The sequence below is a fragment of the Sinohyriopsis cumingii genome, unplaced genomic scaffold, assembly GCF_028554795.1.
Source record: "Sinohyriopsis cumingii isolate HCF-2022 unplaced genomic scaffold, ASM2855479v2 utg002447l, whole genome shotgun sequence".
Classification (NCBI taxonomy): Eukaryota; Metazoa; Mollusca; class Bivalvia; order Unionida; family Unionidae; genus Sinohyriopsis; species Sinohyriopsis cumingii.
Genome location: NW_028316215.1, coordinates 380,726 through 403,302, shown reverse-complemented (window position 1 = coordinate 403,302; position 22,577 = coordinate 380,726). Strand labels below are relative to the sequence as shown.

At 36.4% G+C, this 22,577-nt stretch overlaps 1 pseudogene; it reads left to right on the top strand.

Moving 5' to 3' along the window:
- The window catches only part of LOC149770725 (all-trans-retinol 13,14-reductase-like), a 60,734-nt pseudogene that overhangs the window by 7,588 nt on the left and 30,569 nt on the right, over positions 1 to 22,577 (top strand).

Sequence of the window (22,577 nt, the reverse complement as noted above, 5' to 3'; positions counted from 1 at the left end):
TATTTTTCACCTACTTAGGTTTAACTGAGATAATCATTTTTCATCTCCTCTTAACATAAAATAAGGTTTAAAAAAATCACGAACTACTCATCTGATGATCGGTATGACTACTCCTACAGAAAACTTTAAGCAAATTCTGCTTTTGTTTTGAATACTTATTGCATGTATAAGAAAATGTCTTAAGAACGTTTGACCATATTGCCTTCCATGCTTGAATAAGGAATATTTTAAAAGTCACGCGACCACGATTTGCAGTAGATTAATATTCTTCAAAGAGAATAATAAAGCCTCCCTAAATATAAATAAAATATAACATTTTTTAATAATCTTCAGCAATTTGTTGATGACGGCCATCTAATTAAGATCACGACGTAATGTTTTAAGACTTTTCTGGCGATTTGTTTTTGAGACGTCCATTAATCTAGATAATTTTGTTTCCGATCTTCGCAAGTCAGTTAAATAATTAAAAATAATATGCAAAGTAAAAAGACATAAACGAAGTAGATGCAGATAGGTGAATAAGTAAAGAATAAATGTAAGAATGAATGAATGAATTAAGGAATGGTTTTGTTTTGTGATTTTAATGGCAATTTTAACACATTACTAGTATTAGCCATATGATGCCGAGGAAATGGAATCAAAGAGACTTTCCTAAGGGATATAACAAAACAGCTGACTAGGGCTCGCCTGGATGCATGGCAAACCCGCCTTTGGGATAAGAATTCGATGCACTGCAAACGAACGAAAAGTAACACAAATATAATATTTATGAAATAGGCGACTTTACACACGAATGTTAATAAACGAGAGGACAAATAAATGACCTTTACAAGATTGTAAGATAGCAAGATTATACGGAAAACTTTCCTTACCCACATTGACATGTGCAAATCTTCATAATTTATTTAAATCATTGACAATTCTCAGATGACAAAAAAATAGCTATTTTGGGTTAAAGCTACCTTCGATAAATCAAAACTTATTTATCCATTATAAATTTATTTTTGTGGATCTATATTCTTATTTATATATTCGGACGAAATAAAACGTGTTGCTGTCTAAATCATAAGATTAAGACGTTGCAAACTTCCATTGTCCTTCGCTAACAATGTTATAGGGTAGTTGACAAGTTTGCCCCTTTAAGTAAAATCCCTCAAGTTCTCGCATCACTTAAAGGATTCTAGGAATGCGCACAGACCAGTGCCGGATTAAGGCCTTCCAGGGCCTAAAGCACTGAAAATATTACGGTGCCTCCCCCCATGTGACCCCACCCCCAAATAAAATAAAAACAACAACAAACAAACCAGTATCAAAAACTAAAAAGGTAGTAAAATACCAGTGTTGCCATCATTCCAAATCAAAATACTCGTACGTGCAGATCGAAATGGTCAAATGTAATTCATTTGATTTTATCATCAGTAATTAATTTGACTTTTTTTCAGGTGCCCCTGTTGTGCCGGTGCCCTAAGCACGTGCGTAGCGTGCTTAATGGGTAATCTGGCACTAGTACAGCCATTATTGAACTCTTTTATTAAAATACGTCAGCATATACTTGAATAGTTGCTGGGTACCCTATCCCTCTAAACTATTCTTACTTCAAACAATAATTCAGTGGGATTGAGTACCGTGCAATGGTACAGAGTTACCTCTATAACTAACTGTTCATGTACTGCAGGAATTCACTATGTCGGAGAAATGGGGAACGGAGAGGATCCCAGGGTATTAATAGATCAAGTTACAGAGGGCCAAGTCGTCTGGATTCCCATGGACGAAGCCTATGATACGGTAGGTCTAAGAGTTTCCTTTGTATACAGTAGGCAAAATGTGTATGAATTGCGATTTGCCAATCAACTGATCTTACATTGTTAGAAAACAACGCTACTTATTCATTTTTCTCTTGCTGAAAATAATTTTGAGGTAATATTGACTTCATAAAAAGTGGCACGGGCACTAGAATGAAAAGAAAATGTAAACTTTTCACTATATATAAGTACTATTACTTGTACCGTTTATACTCCCACACAAGTCGGATTCAAATGCATACAAGACTGACAGAGATCACGTTATGTGATGGCAGATCTGGGTCGACGTCGTGGGTTTGGAATAATCAGTAGAACCAACAGACCATGATCTACATTCAAATTATGCGTCGGAATATCAGGGTCTATGTCATTTGCAGGTGCATCTGACTTGCATGCGTGTGTATATATATATATATATATATATATATATATATATATATATATATATATATATATATATGGCTTTTCTTTTTTCCTCCTTTGACTGGTTTGCGAAACGCCTCATAGATGCACAATGATGCACAATTCACAATTTTGAAAATGTCTTTGTTTTCTTTCCACCGATTCTACCGTTGCAAAATTCACAACTGTATTGTGAGTCAAGTTACGATATAAATTATGTAAAGTCACAAATTATGGAGAATTTGTTCTGTATTATGTGCATTTGTTATTTTAATTTTTGCGAATCTTGTGTCTTCTTGTAAATAGGTAGCCGTAGGTTCTCCTTCATACACTAAGCGCTACCCGATGGTTGCTGGGAAACGTAATTATTTTCAGAAGTTGATGGAGATGTTCCCACAAGAAAAAGCCGCTATAGACAAATATACTAAATTTCTGGAGGTATGTTTTGTTTTAGAAATCCATGAATCTTCTTCTTAAATTTTAATCCACTCTGTAAAGGTCTTTCTTTTCTGAAGAAACAGAAAATCTGATAAAAACGTAGATAGATGGTGATGGAATGAGCGATGCTTTTAGACATGGTAGGTTAAACATCCTGGAAATATGCTTCATGGGAATATGTGATTACTAACGTTTCAAAAATTTAAAATTGTTATTAACATTTTTTTTGTGGCTGTAACAATGTCATCTCACGACCGAAATGACACGTGTTTAAATTGTACCATTGTGCCAGGCGGGGTCAGATACCGTGGAGTACCATCTGACAACGCATTTTACTCTATTTGCCTCGAACTAAATAACCTACCTGTCTTACTGTGCCGTGAAACTAAACCATCGCTAAATAATCAATCAATCAATCAATCAATCAGTCAGTCAATCAATCAATGTTTCGTTTTCAGGGAAATAAATGGACCTGTGTGGGAACAATGGCCCTTAAAATACTTCCCGAGTCCGTTACTATGTTCCTCGTAAGAAGCGGCATTCATGGACTTATTTTTCAGAGATATAACAAACATTGATAGACTAGCGTGACGGAATTCCTGAACAGTATATCGGACAACACAGAACTAAAGGCTGTTCTTGCTTACGCCTTTGGAGACTCTGGTACAGTACCAATTCTTTGTTCTTGTGCTGATTATGTGATCAATGCTGCGTACATTTCCTATTTTCCTATTTCTTCAATATTACACAAACTTCGATCGCGAATTTTCCAGTTTCTTTTCTTATTTATTTATGTATCGATTGATAAATAATAGCCTCAGTAACTTGGTATATGATATTTTAGCTATGCAATATTACAGTAGATACTATTGGGACATTTATTACTAATGAATCAACAGTCGCCTTTAATACACCATTCTATAACACATTTAAAATGAACTTGTTTGGAGCGGTAGAATTAGTTCTTGATAACACACTGTCGATATGCGTAGAAAAAAATAGCTGTATAGTATATTGTACTTTGTACTCTGCATTATTTTTATTATTTTTAAACTGTTTTCACGGTATTGCCATCGTCTTGTTGCCTTCCAATTAACAACGATATTTCATACTTATATGTTCGTAAAAGATACTTTTATATCTGAATTCCAGGTGTACCACCAAGTCAAATGAGCATCTTAGAATACGGAATAATAATAAACCATTATATGGGAGGGGCATACTACCCTCTGGGAGGGTCTAGTGAGATTGCCTTTCAAATGATCCCCATTATTGAGCGATATGGGGGCAAGGTGCTTGTAGACTGTCCTTTATCAGAAATACTCATAGATAATGCAGGAAGAGCAACGGGTGAGTAGAGAAAAGCATTATTGTACCCAGGGAAGAGTGCACACGTGGAGAAAAATGTTAAAGTTACAAACATTGACTTTTCTCTGTCCTTGTTTGCACATTGATTTGAGCCCTCTGTTTCGAGACTAATACAAATTTAACACACTGTGCAGCTCCTTTTGCCACGTAGATAGCACCATATGTTTGTGTTTTTGAAGTGTTAGTACCACATTACTGAATGGTCTTGATTAGTTTTCATCAGCCCCTTATGCACAAACTTTATAAGTATCAAACTGAAGATCTGACCCCAAACCCCAGATCTGGAAATGATGCTTCATTACTGTCATTTGTGGGAGCCCTGTTTGGCTGAATAGCCTAAAACGCTCGCTTTTACCGATCACTGCCATCTAACTTCTGTTCGCGTACGTTCGAGTCCTGGCTCTACCAATGTGGGTTTGTGCGAAAGCTTTTCCAGTAGGTACCCGATGGTTCTTACTGGGGTTTTCGATGTTTCTTCTTCCATCTGTTATATTGACCGCCACGTATAGCCTATCATGCGTTGAATAATGGTGTTGCACTCAAACAACAACGTTATTATTGACCTGTCACATGTTGATGGAAGAACCAAAATTACGCAAATCGCGAATGTTCGTTCACTATAACTTTATTCTCGACAAGCCTAAAGAAGTTACTGTTATTGTTGCTTTTTGTTTTAATTTGAACACGAACTTGAGTTTCGTGTGCAGCAGGTTTTCAGAATTTCGAGTCTAACGTTGTGGACTCGAATCTAAACGAAATAGTGTTTGTTCCACAACAACGTATTGAATTAAATAACTGGTAATACTGCAAATTTTAGGATAATGAAACTGAGACCTTATTTTTGTTAAAATCGAGTTCCGAGATCCTCAAAAAGGAAACAAACAAAATCAAGCTGCATTTCTTTTGTACTTTATTTGAACACTGAATTTTTAGTTATAGGTTTTGCGCTTCGAGGTCAAAATTGACATTTATGAAGCTGTATTATCTGTAATGCAGGCTTGCCTGAGAATTGCTCCATGTGTGCTATTTTTAGATGATCTTTAGAAAACGTAATGCTAGGTTTATATCTGGCATACATAAGAAATAAGGAATGTATCTCGAACAGAGTTTCTTCTGTATGTAAAAACTATCCTCAAAAATATTTACTTGTTTATATTTATCAATGCCTCATTGTCACTTTTCATTATCTTTATTTTAGGTGTCCAGATCCACAAGAACAGTGGCGATATAATCATTCATGCGAAATACATCATATCTAATACAGGCGTTCATAATACATTTAAATATTTACTTCCAAAGAAGGTAGCTGCTAAATCAGGTAAATTTAATTCTGGTCATATATCCTTAGACATTTTAAAATAAAACCCTTTTCAGGGGAAAGCATTTCTCAAGGACACCTAACGGCTAAAATATAAATATACCCACTGACCAAGATGCTTTCGAACTATAAAAAATATAAAAACCATTAACACTCCTTACATTTACTCGTTTAACACGCAAGCCATGTATCAATATGCGTTTTGAAACACATCTTGATCACTGTAGGAATTCTTTTCTAAAAATCAGAAAGATCTGGAATCATATTAATTAACTTAAATTATAGACAAGTGAAATTATGCATTCGGGTTTTGAAAAGCAATCTCTGCATTTGGATTTATCTGATATTGTTTTGTTTTTTGTTTTTTTTTTGTTTAGCCTATTATCCATTGGTGGAAGAAGTTGGCAGTAGCATATCATATATAACAACGTTCATTGGCCTAGATGGATCTACAGAAGAGCTTGGCCTGAAGGCAGGCAATACTTGGGCAGCTCATAGGTAAACTCTAATTTATGCTTACTATTGGTACATACTTTCGGATGTAACGATTATCTACCTTTGGTCATCGAATACACAATATCAATATCAAATTTACCTATAATGTAAAAGGTCATTATAGTTAGGGACTCCTGTCCGTAAAATGACACAAAGTTCTTGCGTCTAAAATTTCATACATGTGCATCTAAGCTAACGACCTTACATGTACATACCGTGTGTCACAAACAAGTGTACTACATGTACATACCGTGTGTCACAAACAAGTGTACTACATGTACATACCGTGTGTCACAAACAAGTGTACTACATGTACATACTGTGTGGCAAAAACGAGTATACTATATCAACATGCTGTGACAGAAACGAGTTTATTATATGTATATACTGTCTGACACAAACAAGTACTATATGTACATTCTTTGTGACAAAAATGAGTATATTGTATGTATTTACTGTGTGACACAAACAAGTATACAATATGTACATACTGTGTGACCCAACCAAGTATATCCTCTGTCTGTTTGGACAATAACTGAAAAGTTAATGATATTAACCATTTATACCATGTATCAACGTATCACTTCATCAATGTACCGCCAGTCTCTCTGTCTGTCTGTTTCTCATTTATAGCGTGGCGTTTACAAAAGGATACATATGACGACTCATTGGATTTTCATAATAAAATTAACTCTTTCTTTAGTATTAAGATTTTAAAACTTCAAGTACTGTTAGATTTAATGGAATTATCCATTTATTTGTCGTGAAGTGATATTTGCTTGAAATAGCTCCAATATATATATATATATATATATATATATATATATATATATATATATATATATATATATATATATATATATATATATATATAAGCATGTTTGTGACCATGTTAACAGGCGTTGCAAAATGGGAGGTAATTATGTTGTCTTTTGGCTTGGGGGGTATGCAGATCTAGATTGCCTCAATTCAATATTAAGCATGATATTTGTATTTTGAACAGTCTTGAACTTGAACAAATACTGGAGGAATACTTTGCTCCGAGTGTGGAGGAGGCAGCCGACTTGGAAGTGCCATACTGTTTTATTTCGTTTCCTTCGGCCAAAGATCCAAGTTGGGAGTACAGGTATCCAGGTGAGTCTGTTTATACAACGGTACATGAATTTGCATGTGATTTATAGCATCCCATGTATGCTGTAGTGTGCCCATCTAATAAAAGTTGCATTTTCCCATTTCGATTACTGAGTAATACACCACCTCACAATAAAAGCGCAAGAGACGCACTCTGGTGACAGGTCACTTGCGTTCCAACAACTATCGATTGTTACATTTTATCGTGAAAGATCTATTCAATTACGAATCAGTAAGAAACATCACTTGAGACTGTAGTGGAAATAATATATCATATGTATTTAAAAGCGAAAACAGCAACACTTGATTTTATTCATGATAACACGGAGAAATGATCAATTTGTCTCCTCGGTCAACATATGCATGCATTTTATCGGACCACGCATTTGTTTCACAGGCAGAGAACTAGTACTTGTTGGAGGGAAAATACGGTTCTACATATTTCGAGATGCAACCATTGGCTAGTAAATTAATTTAATTTTCTGTCCATTATACATTTCATAAACTTCAGTCTATCTACTAGGCTTGACACTTCTATTTGCACATCCTATATTTGATTTCCTACTGACAAAGTAGGAAATGGTCTGTTAGTGTGAGGCTATGATATTATGTGCAGATCAGGACATCCACCATGTTTAGGAGCACAAGGCTGATAACATTGCTAGAAATTACTATATTTCAAGGCGGAAACAGATCCTCTAGCTCTAATGATTTAAAGTATACATGATCTGTAGACCCACCTAATGCTGAAATTATTTTTATTCAAATATATTGACATGTTCTTTGGGAATTGAATTAGTAATTGGGTCCCTTTAACGTGTATTGCGTAACGTATCAAGGATATATACACTTAACATGCAAGACATCTGATATCCATCAAGTCATTATCGATGGAAAGGAAAAATCTTTACATAATTGACATTAGTCGTCTTGCAGAGCTTTGTATGGTAACTATAAAAAAGTAAAAAAGGGTGACATTTTGAGTGATAACATCTTCTATGTCAACGGCACCATTGCCGAATAAATAGTTGTATGATACATTATCGTGAGTCCATTGAGAAATGTTGTGCTGGTACACTGCATCTAATCATTGTAGTGAGTTTAGAACGCAAGAGTTTCCGATTGAAACAACTTGTACATATTTAACAAAAATATAATGAGAATAACAATGATAATAATTAGAAATTGATTTTCTGGTTTTTACTTCTTTTCTACTCTTTTTATCATTTTATTTGTTTTAATATCCTAAAACACCCTTTAGACCAGTGTTAATGAATCTTACTTAATAATGTCGATAGAAAAGTTACTGAACTAAAAGAAAACTACAGTGTTAAGAAGTTTAACTATAGTTATCGTGTGTCATACAGGCTGATGGGACAACTGTTTGAACGACTAATGGACACATTGATGGAATGGTCTGTCGATTCTTTCTGTGATTCTTGCTATCTTGGTTCAAAGAGTTTTTCATTGTTAACAATTAGAAAAGGTTACAAATTCTTTATTTCTTTTGGAGGGCTCATTCAAACTTGAAGTTATCATTTTTGTCCTTAGTCCTCTGCCTTCAGGTAAATCGGCAGCATTAATAATCGCCCTTTGTCCGTATGAATGGTTCTCAGCTTGGGAGGAGCAGAGGTGTCAGCACCGTGGAAAGGACTACGTGGACCCGAAGGAAAGAATCGGTAGAAAAATGTGGCTTCAGTGTCAACAAGTTTTTCCTCAACTGGCCGGAAAGGTTAAAACCGTACATCTATACTGAGCAAAATGAATTAACCTTTGATAATGGCACTAATATATTATTTGTCAATTGTACAATAAGTTTTGACAACATACTGTCATCTGTTACAATGCTAGCAAGAATGACCTCATTTGGAAAACTTGTCTTTTAGGCTATAATAACTGGACAGGTCAGAATATGGAGACGACTAAAACTGGCACTGAGGTGCAAGGCCAACGCGCTATTCTTTTAGCGTTACATGGGCATATGGTGGTCTGCTTAAACCTTATTTTGCAAAGACTTTTGGCCTGTTTTAAACCCATTTTTCTGACCTCATATTTCATAATTCGTCGGCATTGAAGATGACCATGAGCTTTGAAACACTTTTCTTTCTTTTTTTGTAACTTGGAGGATTCTCAGACGAATGAATTGTTTAAACATTTATGAATATGAATTTACGGTCCAATATAAAAACCCTGATAACGTAATGACCCATAACTTTATGACTTTATCCTGGAATCAAATTTCATATTCATTCAAGTTGAAGCAATTCACTACTTTTTGAAAAAATAATTAATTGTTGTACAGTTTGCTTTCTCTGATTCTTATCATTATTAGATCCAAATCGCGACATCATAAAGGTGCATACTGTTTTCATATCCATCCAGTCTAACAAAAACTGATACGATATATTCCATACTTTATGGCCTTTTATTGGAACTGAATTTCAGATTCATTTATGTTCTGAGCAGTTATTGTTGGTACGTTTGTTTTCTCAGAATTCTCTTTACATTATTAGATCCACATTGCCACGTCATAGAGGAGATTACTGCTTTAATATTCATCCCTCTGTCCGTCCGTCTCAAAAGCCATTTAGCGCGATAGCACAAAATATTGCACCTGTGGTCATGACATTTTATACACTTCATCATGTTCTTATGAAGCTAGCCCGATTCACATTTCACGTGACTCAACAATGTTTCACATTTCGGAACTTTCTGGACTGTAGTGTCTACATTGAGGGCAGACGCTTTGCAAACAAACGTAGTTCCTCATCTATATATTTCATGTCCGAGATCCTTTAACTCTGACTGTGCAACCTTTTGTATCCATCATTATTACAAATGCCGTCATCGTTGAATTGTTGATGAATCGGCAAACAATTACCTTTAACAAGACTGATCGATGCGTGTTTTCCCTTCTAAATTACAACACCTTTGACAAATCTAGCTTCTTTAATATTTTTATTAGAACAATCCGTTGAAAATGTCACATGCGAGGAAGAAGGTAAATCTTTGTTTATGACCAGCCATTATATTTCTTTTCCAGATGGAATATATTGAAGTGGGAACACCCATAACGAATCGGCATTATCTTGGATACCCCAAGGGGGAAATCTGTGGACTTGACCATAAATTAAATAGATTTAGTCCGGAAATTTTCACCAAAATGCGAGCAAAGACAGATATTCCAGGTCTTTATCTTACAGGTAAGAAAATGAATTGTATCGCCTCTCAGAGAACGTGATTTAAACCTCTCCTTCCTTTTTGATATGCACGAATATTTCCTTCTAAATCCCTCAATATTATCATATCTGATTTAGACATCACTTGCACGTGATATTGTTTAAACATTATAAGTACTTGATCGCTCAATAATTATATAAACTCGTGTAAAACGTTTTCCTTTCATCTTGCTTGGAATTTGAGTGTACGTTTATTCTTATTTTGAAGTGATCGGAGTAAAATACAGTAGCTTAGTGTTTTGTTTTCAATTTGTTCGTCCTGTCTCTGACACTGTTAACTTTCATATTGTGTAAGTTATTTTTACAATGACACATATGCCGTTCAACTGCCGTATTGACATATTTCTATCAATTCCATATATGATTTCCTAACCGTTTCTTTCTTTGTGCGCAATCTGATTAAAACCAGATCTCGACTGTTCTACGTGAAGCACTGATATCGACCGGTTAGAGGTAATATTATGTTGACCTTTTAATTAGCCAATGGAAATGCAGCTTTCAGAGACCTGCAAGTGAATAAAAGTCGTTAAGCACACATTGGCACTCTTCAGCTTTACCGGTTAGTTCCCCAAATGCGAGGTAATGAGACTTCATCTGATTGGCTGATAAAATTAGCGATTATGGTAATAACATAGGTCAGAAATTATGACTCCTAAGCCGTTGATGTAAGATCATCATGTAAGACAATGGAGATCTGATTTTAATCAGATTATTTTTGTGCATTACCACCCTTTAACACACGCTTTCCCGCAATATAAAAAGGTCTCTTTCCGTAGCTGGCTACTTGAAAGCCGCGTACCCTGGCCTCCCATTATGCTCCACACACGAAACAAGGTACATCGTAACTAACAAAATATTATTTGCCTAAACGAGATAGATAGAAATGGCAAATTGTAATGAGCCGAAAATAGCATCGCAAACATAGGAATCTATTTCGTTACAAGACTAAGCCCACCCTCCATGACCACAGTATATGTTTATTCAATGCATTTTAAAATACGAGTACACTCCATGATAGAAAACTCGATATATTCGAAAATGTTGGAACTTAATGTAAAATAACGGTAAAACACAATCGATGAAACTTTCATTTAAATAAAGCATTCCGGACTCCTTTAACACACAACCATACAATATTGCAATCTATCACATTACCCTCACCCCAGATCAAACATATTGTCTGAAAATGACAGTACTGCATAGTACCACTTTAAACAAACATTCCATAAATCTTTTATTGACATAGTAAAAAAAATGCCGGTGGCGACAAAATTGGAAGTAGCTGATTTAATAATATTTCTTTATTGCCAAAGAATTTTTATATTACTTCCTCCGTCTTGAATTTATCCACTGATATGGGCCATTCAATGGTGCGTTTCTCATGTGCGGAGCATCATGGGAGGCCAGGGTACACGGCTAGCTACTTGGACGAGGTTGAACTGGCGAACCTTAAACACCTTTTAATTAAATATATAAAAAACTGGATTGTTTACACATGCAAATCGTTTATGGTCACATGCTTAAACAATGTTAGCAATGTACAAGGTTTGTATATTTTCTCTTCACAGGTCAAGATGTTGTGACTGGAGGATTTGTTAGTTCTCTTCATTCAGGTGTGTTCACTGCCTCAGCCATCCTCAACAGAAACTTACTGATTAATCTTCACTTGGCCACGAGGGAGATCAAAGCTAGAAAGAAAATCGTATGACAATTGCCTAAATACCTAACACGGATATTTAATGTTCTTTCTTCTATATGCCTTTTTCGGAAACTAGGTTGCTCCGCTTGAGCTGGAACTCTTCTGTCCGTTCAGTGCACATACCCTACTTGCCACGTCAACTTTCGGGGACTATTACTCCAAATAACGCAGTCTGGCAGCTTGTTATAGTAAGCAGTTGAAAAACCTGAAATGACCGATTTAAAGCAACCCCAACACGTTGAAATTCAGAAAGTTATTGTTTTAGCTATGTAAATAAGCAGATAATATTGTTTTCGTAATATGTAACTATTCATTGCTGGTTTTAGATTAAGTTTCTTTCATGTATTCACCAAAGACGGATAGCATAATCTAAAAAAACATCTTGTCCGCTGACATACCCTTTGATGTTGAGACCGTTTAAATAATTTTTGGTCAACACGCTTTGTTATGATAATTAGCATCCTGACAAAAAATCAAAGCAATACAAGTGAACAAGTTATTGTATTGACATCATCGTGCGTACTCAGAAAATTTTCCCACTCAACGGCGATAAATCAGTTTTCGAAAAGGCCCATTTGACCCATATCGGAATCGGTCAAACTATCCCACAAGAGACATTTCATTGGACCTCTGACCATTAAGATCAGCCGGCTAGGTGTGAATATTTACCTGGACTCCACATGTTTAGCTTCATGAAGCGGTCGGACAGAGCCCAGTGGGTGACTCGTGCATTTTGTCCATTAAAATGTAAGCCATTCCAAATCTTTATAAACTCAATATTACAAGTCCACTTTTCATAAAATTTTGACCACATACTTAGAAGTAATGTCACTTACAATGTTTTTTCCTAATGGCTAACGAACAAAAGGGAGATAATTAAGCTTACACCCTGTGAACGACATTAGCTGATATAAATAAGAAGTGTTGATGCTGAGGCCTACAATATACAGTCTACACTATTTATATTATAAGCAGAAAAACCTAGAGTTGGATACTAGCATCCGGATTATATATTAATCCGAGAGATCCAGTAAACATAAACCACACTTACTCCGCAGACTAGAAAATATTTAATAGACTCGATAAATTACATAAAATTCAAACAGAAAACAGCTGCCCTTTTGTAAAAGATTGGACGATTCACAGTCTTGCAAAAGAAAAGATGTATTTGACACAATTGCATACGCTAGTAAATAACTAAAAAATGTTTCATCAATTCAAATTTTTCCCAAAGGTTGGGTCTGGGCCAAAGTCTTTCACAATATTCCATTTGGTCACCACGTTGGTGTTCGTGACGCGTGTCAACATGCGATTAACGAATCATAAATATTTGCGACATTCAAATTTAATTTGCGACAAAAACAAAGTTTTTGTAATTTTTGTATTTTCCTTTGAACAATGAAAAAAAATCTTGTTAATAACATTACATTCATAACAAGATTACTCAGAGATTTCTGTACAATCCTTACTGACGGAAACACGGAACTACCGGCACAGTACACAAATACCACGGAAAGCTGGTATATCGATAATACTGCGTATCTCTAATGCAAACTTTATTTTTTTTTAAATGTTGGAATGTTTCACATTTTGCGACCAATTGCTGGTTCGAGTATCCAACGCTATCTAAAACAAGCGGTACTCAAACGGTGCGTGGCAAGGTTTGCATGGAGTTGTAATTTTACATTTGATAAGGCAGGCCATAGCTACGTCCATTCAGATATATAGTGTCTAAAGATCTCACAGTAAATTTTATATAATCATGTATTGCATGTTGAAAGTCTGGAATAAAGCTGTGCACTCCTCATTGCAAATATTTTACCCGTGATATTTTTTCTTCGTCAGCTTGTAATAATCTCTTGCGGCAACAATTGGGGGAGATGTTTAGGAGTGAATTTACATTACTGTTTGATAATTTTAGCTATGCCTTAGAAACATTTACAATGGAGGAGCTCCTTGGTGTTTCGCCGTCTGGGTCCCCACCCTGGGAATTTTTCTCAGAGACCTAATGTTTATTCGTTTAGTCCACCCCAGCTTCCCGCAAACAAACATATTCCTAGGTCCACCCATGCTAAGGTTAGTCTAGAATATATATCGACTGAATCTATCCATACACGTTATAATAGCTGCACTATGCATCCTTCCAGTTAGATATTTCGTTTTTTTGTTTTATGATATAGTCAAACGGCTTGTTGAAAAGCACATTGGTCCTTGGTTTAATAATAATAATAAAGATTTTATTTTATGACGGTGACACAATTAGTACAGAAACTAATCTCCCTTCATGCCCTATATTATCTACATATGTACATACACATATATAACTTACAACTTGGAAACAAACATCATACAAAAAGGTATAATGGATTGGTGCACACTAGAGCAGCTAAGTATGTATTCTGCGCACAGAGCATTGTGTATTGCAACATGCATGATTAAAAGACACGCACATACACACGTGTGACACTAAGAGACATTTGATATAGTATATACAAATACCAACACACCCAAAAGCTGGCCATAACCTGTTAAAGACATTATCTGGATGGCGTATATTTCAAATACCTGTAATGAGGAAAAGATGCTGATGATGCTTCTTTAACATCTTTAGGTTGACAGTTCCAGATGATTGGACCCGAGAAAATCGGACTATATTTATACAATTTCGTGTTGGACTTTGGAAGAAGAAAGTTATTGGATGGCATATAATCGATAGACTGGAGTGTTCTGTATTGATATTATTTGACCTTTTGCTGACCATATCATTTATTTAGTTGGCACAGAACTATTTGAAACTTTATACATAAATTTAACCTTTCTTAAACTTATTCTTTCACAGATTGTCATGCTTTTCAAAATATTTCATACATTCGTGGACATCATCAGCTCTGTTGTGGATAATTCTGATGGCTCTTGTTAAATGGCGTTCCACTCTCCAGGTTTGTGGTTTGGTTCTTTCTAGTTTAGTGCTTACTTTGTAGTTTTCCTTGTATAGCTGAATTCTAGTGGACATTACAGGCACCCACTGGTGTTCCAATTCAAATGTTCGCACAGTAAAACGTGCACGGGCCTTAAAGTTTGGTAATTATTGACTTACATTGCTCAGCTATTTTTAAGTTTTGTTTTTACATGGATCATCCAGTCACCTAAACGCAAAATGTTTGAATTTATGTTTGGAGGTATGCCAGGCAAAACAGCAAACTTCATTAATAAAGTAATATTAAGGATTATGGATTATAGATAAACTGTCAACTTGTTATGGATTACGTCGAGGTTAGCATCGATTACAATATCGTCAGATTATAAGGTGTGATGGAAATTATAGTTATTGTCCTATTTTTAAAAAAGTGTACTCTTCATGGAATTGTAATGTGATATGAATGTACTTCGAAACCATGTTTCCACCTGGACAATAAATGTATATAGAACTGTGTTTGGATTAATAATGGTCATTTCACATAAACATAGTTCCAAAAGGAACGAAACAAAACAATTTCTTCATTAATTTTTCCATATTATTTTCCACACACACACACACACACACACACACACACACACACATATATATATATATATATATATATATATATATATATATATATATATATATATATATATATATATATATATAATAATAATAATAATAATAATAATAATAACATGGCTTTAAAGTGTTGGTGTAAAGCAATCTGATATACCGATACTATTGGTATATCATATTGTTATCCGCCCATGGCGTAATAATACGAATATGTAAACAGTCTTGGAACTTTGTACTGTCGGTTCAATTCCTATACGTTGGTGAATTCCAGTTTTTTAAATTAATTTAATATGGTACACAATTTCATCGCGGTCCATTCTTTTTCCTTTCCCCCCTCCCCTCTCATGCATAAGAGACTAAATACGCAGAAATCTGGATTGAGAAAAAAACGAATTTAGGCTGCATAAAAACCTTAAACCTGATTTTGCACCAAGTAACCTACAAGAAATACGTTTTGTCGTAACGGTATGTATACACTTCTATTGGGTTATATCTACAGTGTTCATATAATCAATGATACTAACGCAATAGCCTGTCTTGGTTACGGGGCACACGTAATGTATTTAATGCATTGTTGTTGTTGTTTCTTAAACCTATTATACGGTTCTAAAAATAGATTATTATGAATTAAATATGCAAATGTCCAAAGGCCGCACCCCTGTCTCACTCACTGTGTTTATTGAACATCGTAGCATTCTTTTGACCTTCGTAACATTATGTTGACCTTCGTAGCATTCTGCTGGCCTTCGTAGCAAGATCCGGGCGAAAATCCATGCTAATGACGGAGCGTTCAGTGTTCAAGCGTAACGATGTGTTTTTGTAGTACTCTACTTACTTCATTAAAACCATCTTTCATGTATAAATCTTAAGTCTCTTATATTGATTTAATCAATGTGATTAACGATATAAACTAGAAAAAGAAAACAATCAACTTATCAATATTCAGTGGTAATTGTGAACAGCTAAAAATGACATAGAACTACATTTTGTAGCGGACACACTCGGCAGGGATGCGAGTGCACTCAGTCAATACACAGTTGCCCACAGTCAGTCTTAACTTCGCACACAGGCAAATATGTGTATTTTTATGTGATATAAGTAAAATATATGTATAGTATGTACGCTGTATCAATGATATACCACCGGCTGTGAATATTTTTCCAAAAAAAAGGAGCTAGGCAGGCCTGGTTTCTTTTTAAAGTAAAATGTATACATCTCCTGGCATATTATTGATACATCGAACAACACACACACACACACACACACACACACACACACACACACACACATGTATATATATATGTATATGTATATATATATATATATATATATATATATATATATATATATATATATATATATATATATATATATATATATATATGTGCATGCATGTATGTATATATGTACGTGCATATGTATATATAAGTGTATATATGAGTAAATATATGTGTATATGTATATGTATAAATATATGTATGTGTCTATGCACATATGTATATGCATGCATGTATATATATATATATATATATATATATATATATATATATATATATATATATATATATATATATCGACAGATATGTGTATATATATGTATATATATATATGTATTTATAGATAGATATGTATGTATGCATGTATGTATGTATGTATGCATGTGTATATGTATGTATGTATGTATGTATGTATGTATGCATGTATGTATGTATGTATGTATGTATGTATTTTTATTGAGAGAGACAGGGACAGAAAGAGAGATATGTGCGTATGTATGTATATATATGTATATATATATATATATATATATATATATATATATATATATATATATATATATATATATATATATATATATATATATATATATAAGTAGTGAAGTGGGGCGATCTAGGGCTATGGGACTTACCATTAAAAACAGGGTCGCGGCCCTCTGGGGACTATGTAAATTTAACATGGGGAAAATTCTCGCGGCCCTTTGGGGACAATGGGAATTTAACATGGGAATATATTCTTGGGCCTGTCTAGGGACAAGGGGAATGGAACAAGGGAATATAGTTTGGGCCTGTCTAGGGACAAGGGGAATGGGACAGGGGAATATAGTTTGGGCCTGTCTAGGGACAAGGGAAATGGAACAGGGGAGAGGGATAAAACACAAACAATAGACAACAGACATTTTAAAAAAAGAAAATGAGGCAAGAAAAGTCAATGTCTTTTTGAGTCATAGGAGTGGCCCTGAAAAGGGCATTTGGTTTTCTTCTTGTTCTTGTTCTTCTTCTTCTATTTCCTCCAGTTCTTCATCCACCCCCTTATCTTTCCTAATAATCCTTTCTTCTTCTTCTTTATTTCTGACTCTGGTAACCAGTAAGGATGGCCCAACGCTCTGAACTTGGTTTGTATCTTCATCCAATTCTGATTGAGCCTCTCAAACTCTGCCTGTTTCTTTATGTTTTCCTGATCTTTTCTTTCTTTACTCCATGTCTTTTCTCTTCTTCTATTTCTAATTCTAGGATGAGTTGGCATCCTCACCTCCTGTTGTGGTTGTGGCTGTGGTGCAGCTACAGGCTGGGGAGGTGTCATTGCCTCAGGTGTCACCTTGCACACAGGGTTCATCATAGGGTGACACCTGATCTCTCTATATTTTTCTTTCTCTTCTTTCTGTCTTCTCTCTTCCTCTTTCATTCTTCCCTCTTCCAGAGTGGCCTCCGCGGCCAGTTCATTCAATAGGCGCCTGGCATATTCCAGTTGCATCTGGAGTTAAAAAAGTTTTGCTAGCTTGCTACTCATTTTCTTTCTTCACCAGTCAACAAGTGTAGCCAGACTGTCGAGCTTTCTCCAATTTATATGAAAAGCGCGGACGTGAAGGAAAACATCTCCTTAAGATCCAAAACTTATATTACCTAGATCATGACCAAAAAAAAAAAAAACGCGCGGACCTAAAAGAAACACTTTTTTATACTACCCATTTTGACAAGTCACTTAAATAAAATACTTACACACACACACACACACACACACACACACACACACACACACACACACACACACACACACACACAGAGGCTCACTTTCTAATCAAGATAAAGAATTCATGTGCTTATACACGCACTTCTATTTTTTTTCTAACTTATTATAGGCAATGGATTGTTATTTCTTTTCGAGAGATTGGGAAAGCCCTGAAAAGGGCTGGTTTTTGTGTGAACTTGAAACAATGGCCATCTTTTAGGTTCTAAGATGGCGGACTCCTCTGACGACAGACTTTCTCACTGGATAAGGTCGGCTTCTTCGGAAAGAGAAGAACTCTGGTATCGACACGACAGTCGACAAAGCCTCTGTCAGGTTCAGGTTCCTGCTGATGTTGTTGTTGTTGTTGTTGCTGCTCTCTCTGCTGTTTCTGAAGTCTGTACTTCTCCGTCCATTCTTCTTTCTCCCTGTTAATTTCTTCTCTAAAGAGCTATCAGGTCTTCAGTGACTTTCAACATTCTAACATTCTCTATCTCTTCCGGGTTTGGTATCAGACTGTGTCTGACCCTATGCAAATTTACGTAGGCTTCGTTTAGTTTGGCTAGTCTTGAGCACATCTTCGTAGGAGGATGAGTCGATCATGGATGGTTAGACAGGAGACGTCAAAGCGCGGACGTGAAGGAAAACATCCCTACACGGTTTTCGAGTCGGAACGTTCAATGAGTGTCATGGGAGGGATAGAGAGAAGTCAAAGAGCATGAATCAGGATACCTATAGCCAAACAAACCACTAAGACATTTTTTCTTCAAAACACAACATTTTTATTCAAAATCACTTAACACTAAAAAGTAACTATAACATTTTAACAATAACTATTCAATTTAACAATAACTATTCAATTTAACAATAACTATTCAATTTAACATTAAACATTTTTTCAAATAACAAACATTTGTTCTCAAATCACTAACACTATTTTGGACAGGGCTGACAACGTTGTGAATGAAATTGATGAATTGTGATTTCCACTGTTGGAAGTCATTAGGCCATTGATGGACAGTACGTTTCCTAGCTTGAGACAAAAGATAAGCATAATGGTCACAAAACCATCGATCTACTTTCACATCGTTTCTAGAAGAAGAACGAGGATCAAAATGAGTCACTAAATGTTCTAAGGAATAGCCCAGGCTGCGATGATGCAGATAATACACACAGTACTGTCCACACACCAAGGAATCTGTGCCTTGTATTTTCACATTATTGAATCGGGTGGTCTTAGCATTTCTTCTCATAAAGTCAATGATATCGTCTTCCAAAGGAGGCAATCCATACGAATCAAAATATTCCACACATCCTTCTTGAGGAAAGTAGACAGCTACCCAGTGGGTTCTTGGGAGATGACTGTCGTCCGTGTTGATCACATAAGCTTGATGGTCTTGAGGTTTGCGATGAGGGAGTTCATCTTTAGCAAATACGACAGGATTCCAAGAAGCAGTATACGAACTGTGGTTCAAAAGATAATACAGTTCCCAGGTATCCATGTTTTGTGTGGGTTTTTTCTTCACAGATAATGATAAGTGATCAATTCGATCCTGACTTTTTGCTTGAAAATGTCTGACAAGTAACCGTTTCTTCGCCTCGTCTCCCAACTCTGATCCAAGAGAGCTTCGATGCGATCGATCTCTTGAGTTGTTAATGGAGGACAAGAATGTTCACGCAAGCCTTTATACCACTGGTGCAACACGTCTTCTTCCGAGATGAGACTCCAAGCTTCGTCCAGATACTTGTCCAATTTTTCTTCTTGACTCAACATCAGACATTTATCGTGTTGAATTTGACTGGGATGATCGTTGCGACACCCATAGTAATCTTCCTTGATCAATTCCTTCATTGTTTCTGCCAGGACTGTAGCAAAACAGGAGACTAAATGTACTTCTTGTTCTGGCCATCTCGACTTGATCATAACTTCGTCGTCTTTGTCTTGAGATTCTTCTTTCATGGTCTCCTCAAATTCCATGTCGAAAGTTTCTCCACTAGGTAAAGAGGGATAACAGTCTTCCATGACTTCTAATATTCTAGAATAACTTCTCTCAAACTGTTGATTTCTATCGGATTGTCAAATTCTGCATACAGGAGGACGTTCACTGTGTCAGGTAGAGGATTAGTAAATTGAAGTTCCACACGAATCTGACCGGATTTTATAGGGTGGAAATGTCCCTCCTCGCTGCCTTGGTCTGGAGTGAAATCAAACGCCCACAAACCGTAGCCTCCTGTATAATCCTCGTACGATATGCCGTGACTGGTGTTAGTTCCTAACTGTCCGGTGGCTTCGTACTGGGACAAGTACGACCTCAAGTAATTCCTGTCACCAAACTTAGGCTCAAAGGGTCGGGTACACAATGTCTTGCCATCGCGACTGACTTCGATCTTGGCTACGTTGTAATGATGAAACAGGAAAGGATTTTCGTTGTGGACTCCGTTGAAGGCTGAATTCTTGACGATACCGATAATCAAACGCTTGGGTAACTGTCCTTGGAACAGATGATCTTCGATCATGGGTCGCTGTCTAGCAGGAATGGTTTACGTTTTTACTTCCACGCGTCGTATCGGATACTTGGTGGTCGTTCTGCTCAACGTGTGACTGATGTCGTTTCCCACTTTCGGTAACACTTCCACGCGTCGCACGTAGAGCCTGGCTTCTTGGATGATGGTTTTGTACTCGTTAGCATGGTCCATCAAATGGAAAGCGGTACTGCTACGATTCAGTCTCAGGCGAATATCCACCCCGTTCAGTAAATACTTTTCTTGTAACCACATGTCCAAATGCAAACAATCCATCAGTTCTAAACTACGTCCTTGCAGAATTTTGTTTCTACGTGTGTTAAACCCCACATTGTGAGGATCGTCATCTGCTGTGAGGGCTGTATCGTTAAGCGTGTTATCACCCACTGTGTCAGGTTTCCATACCACGCAAGCATCCAGATGAGTATTCTTGGCTTCTTTTCCGTACGTCAAGAGATTTTCCAGCTAGGCACGATAAGGGTAAGTATCCATGCTGCTGCTGACCAGTTTGTTATTCAAGTACAAGTCCACTTCGCTGAACAAGGAATGCATGAAATTGTTGATAGGAGCTACTCTAGCATCGCCTCCTGGATTGGTGTTGTCTGTTTTGATCACTTTGACTTTCAAATACAGGTAACTGCTATTCAGATCGATGTAATCTTCGGGCTGACCTTTGGTATCAAATTTGATGGGAGCTGAATCCGTCAAAGAGGAGACGGGATGAAATTCCACCCATTGGGATTCTTGCATCGTCATCATGGTGGGTGGCATGGCAAACATATCCAGTTCCGACTTGGAACAGACGCAAGACTCTCGGTGCATCATTTTTTTCTGTTTCTCAATACTTTAATAATCGAAAACGTCTAAGTCTCGAACAGTTCTTCTTTTCTTTGTCTTTCTAGCTTTAGAAGTGTGAAGTCTGGTGAAAGGGTGTTTTCTTCGTCGTCTCTTTCTACCTTGTCCTTGCTGTGGTGTCAGGGAAGTAGGAATGCCTGACTCGGTAGCGTGCAGGGCATTTATAGGTGTTTCTCGTCGGCCCAAAATGTCTTTACCCGTTTGCAGCAAGACATTTTTGCCTGCCCTCAAGAAGGCTTCTTTTGGGTTTTGTTTGTCGATGATGAGATTTTGGAGAAATTCTTTGCCTTGTGTCAGTGCGGCATCTTTCAAGGCATGCAATCCGCGTGTCACCATCGGTTTCAACACGGGAGCCACCGAACGAAAAGACGATTTTAGCATATCTCCTAAACCATGTCCTCACTGTCGAGCAACGCCTCGGTACACTGGATACATGACTTACAAGTCGTTAGAGAACCGTTTTCGAAAATGGAGTTTCACCGTGACTTTTCCTTTGGTGAATGGAATATTTTGTCCCAGATCTCCTTTTATAGCAATGTTGACCGTGTCCAAATAAGACTTGCTGACAGGCAAATAGTGAGGATGTACAAATTCGCGGTGAACGTGATAAGTGTTTCCATCTTCCTCGTCAGCGTTGGTGGCAGAATCCACTTTGAAAGGAATGACACGCAGTAACGGTACGGAGGTGTGTCCCACCACGTTATACTCCACCATATCGGAGTACACAATGATCAAATTCAGTCCTTGGTTCAGTTCTACCGGG